Source organism: Silene latifolia, chromosome X (genome assembly GCF_048544455.1).
Source record: "Silene latifolia isolate original U9 population chromosome X, ASM4854445v1, whole genome shotgun sequence".
Taxonomy (NCBI): Eukaryota; Viridiplantae; Streptophyta; class Magnoliopsida; order Caryophyllales; family Caryophyllaceae; genus Silene; species Silene latifolia.
Genome location: NC_133537.1, coordinates 268,222,425 through 268,226,866, shown reverse-complemented (window position 1 = coordinate 268,226,866; position 4,442 = coordinate 268,222,425).

The window sequence follows — 4,442 nt, the reverse complement described above, 5'->3', positions numbered from 1 at the left end:
GATCAATTGATTGCGAAAACGAGCTTGGAAACAATTAGAAAACAAGTTAGAAACGACGTTGATCGATTGAAAAGAGGTCTTGCAATTGTGTATTCTACACGGCTCAAAAGGGGTCAAATTAGGTCAAGTTCGCTAATTAATTTAACTCATCGAGTGTTAATAAGAAGGTGCTAATCACGCACTCTTATACTAGCGAGAAATTAGGTGAAAGAGAGAGATGCGTTCATTAAGTTACAGAATTGTCGATTGATTTTAAAAGCTATGTCGAAGCACCCTAACATGTCTAATTAGGTTATTAAATTGATCTAATGTCATCTAAATAAGTCATATGTTAACAATCAGAGGTCATACTAACATGCAACGGGTCCTAAGGTGGGTCGAATTGCACGAGAGAAGAGGAGATGTCAAAAGCGAAGAACGAAGTTAAAATCGTTTTAATAATGCCCTACCTTGAACACGAGGATATGTAAATGAGACGGGGGTGTACGACCGACTGATGTAGCAGTTTCTTTTCCCATCTCAAGTCAACGCGGGTGTTCATGGTGGTACTTTAACTCATACTCGGACTAAACTAGTTTCATAGTTAATTTAAACGATAAATAAAAAGCGATAAACAAACAAAACAAACTATAAAAGAACAAACATAAAAAACGAAATAAAAAAAGGAGAAAGAGGAGGATTTGATGTACCCTCAACCTACATGTATCGTTGACACCGTCTTGGGTCGTAATCGATGGTAGATTTTATCTCGAGAGGCCGTCGTCGACGAAGAAACAAAGCAAACACGCGTTTTTGGCAAATCTGGACAGCAACTTTCAAACAATGATTTCTCCCTCGTTTCACGATGAAAATTCGATTTAAAAGATGTTTTGAAAACTATAAAGAGAGGAGAACAGAGATCTTAAAGCAACCCCTGCTCGTTTTGAGTTATTGGGCACGAAAAAACGAGCACAAACAGAATCGACAGACAGAACAAATCACAAAAACAGAGTGTATAACACTCTGTTTTTCGAGGGATTTCGTGTACTCTCAAGGGCAATTTGGCTCGTAAATCTTTGTCTAATGTGTAGATGGATGTTATGTGGTTAATTAGGAACAAGAAAATCGAGTTTTGATGGAGGTTTGAAGGAGGAACGAATTGTTTTTCGAAGAGGACACACAAACTGTTTCAGTTTGGATGTCGGTTTTGTGGAGGGTTTTTGAGAGGCAATTAGGGTTTGTTTCTGGAGTTTAAAGCTTGTGAGTGAAGGTAGTATGTATGGAGAACTTAGAGGAATGAATGTATGGTGAAGGGGTGGTATTTATAAGGAGTTAAAGTAGGGTAAAAGAGAGGGAGAGGCAGTCGGGCCTGCTCACGCATAGCTGCTGTCCAGCAGCTTTTGTGAGGGTTTGAGAGGGGTTTTCTTGGTGATTAAGCTAGGGTAATATGGGTAGGATACTAGGGTATGGGTTAGGGTTAATGGGTACGGGTTTTGGTGGTATTTGGAGCGGGTTTTGGGCTCGGGATTCATCACGCAAAACAGGGGGTAGGCTGTTTGTATGCGGGCTGTTTGGGGGGTGTTTGGGATGGAATTTGGGCCGTGGTTATGGGGGTTCGAACTGGGTTGGATGGGTAGAGGCTTAGGTTGGTTAGTGTACTCGATATTCGTGCCAACTCGTAAAGAAAACGGGCCCAAAAACCGAGCTAAAATCGAGCTCAAAAACATGCTTTTAAAACGAGTTTTCTTCGCTTTTAAAATCGATTTTTCAAATCAATTAACACATTAAAATAAATGATTTTTCAAATCAAATATATTCATAAAATGATTTTTCAAATCAATTATTTATTTTATTTTCAATAAAATAAACTTGGGAAAATAAATTCAAAATAAAATAAAATAAATTGAATTCACCTAAAAAAAACCATAATTTAAATATCATTTAAAATAATAAAATGAACTCACTAAAAAAAAAACATTAATTTAAATATCATTTAAAATAATAAAATGAACTCACTAAAAAACATTAATTTAAATATCATTTAAATTAATAAAATACTTCATCGACGACGCCCATTCTACCTCGTAAAACGAACCCAAATAATGACAATGACAACTAAAGAATACATGTGTCCTATCATCATCGGGTGTTTGTCGGGTTCTCTATAAATTCCAATATCGACGGATACGGGTATCTACAGAGCCCCCACTTTGACTGAGGCTTGGACAAGGCGAAAGTCAAAGTATACCCCAGGTCCCTCTCGACCTGAGGATTCTTCGGGTCGTTTATAGTCCATTAGACTTGCGTATATAAGCTCGCCAGCCATAAGAAGAGACCATACCTGAAACTTCGTTGGGGATTGACTCTCGCTTCTGTTGTGTCAAATTATCGTCGTTGGTCGTCGACCCATAAAATTGCATATATGGTGGATTGAGCCTTATCCTTAGGCGCCTACGTATCCGTTTCTGACGGAATCAAACCCGCGTCGTAGTTCGGCAAGCCGCCGACACTTGCCCAAAGTTTATCATCTCGTCGGCGTTTGTCCAAAATTCATCATCTCACGACATTTGCCCAAAATTTATCATCTCACCGGCACTTGTCCGAACGGGACGGGACTTTCCAAGGAGGTTTCCGCCGCTTTCCTCATTTGCTTTCAGCTACGGAATTCTTCCATTTCATACTCTTGTATCGAATTGAATTCTTGGTGGATATCATCCTCTACATCTTGATAATGGTCTCTGAAGCCAACGGCTTCAGAGCCCCCAGTTTGCAATGGCTCTAAAGTCGAAGACTTTAGAGCCCCCAGTTGAAGCATATCCTGCTACATTTGAAACATAGAAAATGTACTAGCAATAATCATCACACAAGCACATTTGGGTCATTTGGAATACTGGGTCATCGACCCGAAAATTGAATTTGAAAATTTTGAATAATTGGGTCATCGACCCGAAAATTGAATTTGAAAATTTTGAATGATTGGGTCATCGACCCGAATTTCGAATTTGTCATCATTTAGAATATTGGGCCATCGGCCCTTCAAAAATTGAATTTTGAATTTTTGAATTTCGAAGGATTGGATCATCGACCCACAAGGATTCCACTACTTGGATCATCTATCCACAATTCGCAAAAAGTTTTTGGAATTTTGAAATTTTTTTGAAATCGAACCTTGATGGGTGAGCATGAAATACGACTCAGACACTCTGTATGACTCGTAAACAACGTGGGCGTAGCCCGCTACCGTAAAACAAAAAAGGAAAATAAAACCGTAAGTGTGCGCGGGTTTTAATTCAAATATTGACTTATTGGGGGTAGAAACGTAAATTGGCCAATCCGGCGCACCAAAAGATGGCAAATGGGAATCACAAAGCCATCGGACTTGAGACAGAGATATCGTATGGCATGGGCACATGGGAATCAAGATCACTTGGCATTGACAAGGTGGATTAAACTCACGGAGCAACAACGTTAGCCTCGCCTAGACACTAAACACAGACTGATTTTATGAGAACAGTTGGACATCACACATCACTCTTGTTGGGAACATTCTGCCACTCTTCTCCTCGCCTCCTTTCTTTTCAGCGAGTATTCATCATTTCTTGCCACCGCCTTCTTTCTTTTCAGCGGGCTTTTACTATTTTTCTTCCACGCCTTCTTTATTTTCAGCGGGTTTTTCATATTTTCTGTTCCCAACACAAACCCACATCTATGTGACTCAGCATCTTTGCGTTAACCGTTTGATAAAGCTCATTCTGAGACTTTATACTATTCATCCGAACCTATATCCTTATCCTAGCCTACATCGAGTGCTAAGACCGACTGAAACAAAGGTGGCTTCATTTGGACTTGGTTAGGACCCGTAAGAAACCGACAAGATGACAACTTGGTTGATGAGTGGATTGAATCCCTTATTCTGAAGGACTGCCTACGTATTCGCGTGGAGCGAAATCAAATCCGACGTAGTTCGATCTAGGTGCATTAAATTGGCATTTTGATTGTGTGTACACACTCGTAGGTTTCACCTAAGGTATCATGTCGTATCCCATTCTAGCCTGTAAGGTACTGTTAAATCCCGTGTCTAGGGTTGGTACAAAAAGTTGTGGTTCTTTGGGATGTGGAGCTTGGTAAAAAAAGGTTCGCGAGGTAAACCATCATTCTGAAGGTTCGTTTTGTGGTGCTAAGGCCAAGGGCTATGGCTTATAACGTGGTTGGAAATGGTGTCTCAGGTTTGATGAACCAAAGTGCAAATGGGTCGGGAAATGATGTGGGTTCAAATTTTCATGTCTGGACCCTAAAGGTTGGGTGTAACAACTCAAGCGGAATGATTCTCAAAATTCCTGACTATCCCCTTGTAACTGTCTCAGGAAGGACTTAGAGGGTAAAGAGGTCACTACTTACGCTTTTGGGCTTCGCCCATTGAACCTTGACTTGAATTCTGGCTTCCGTAACTTCGACATTCAACC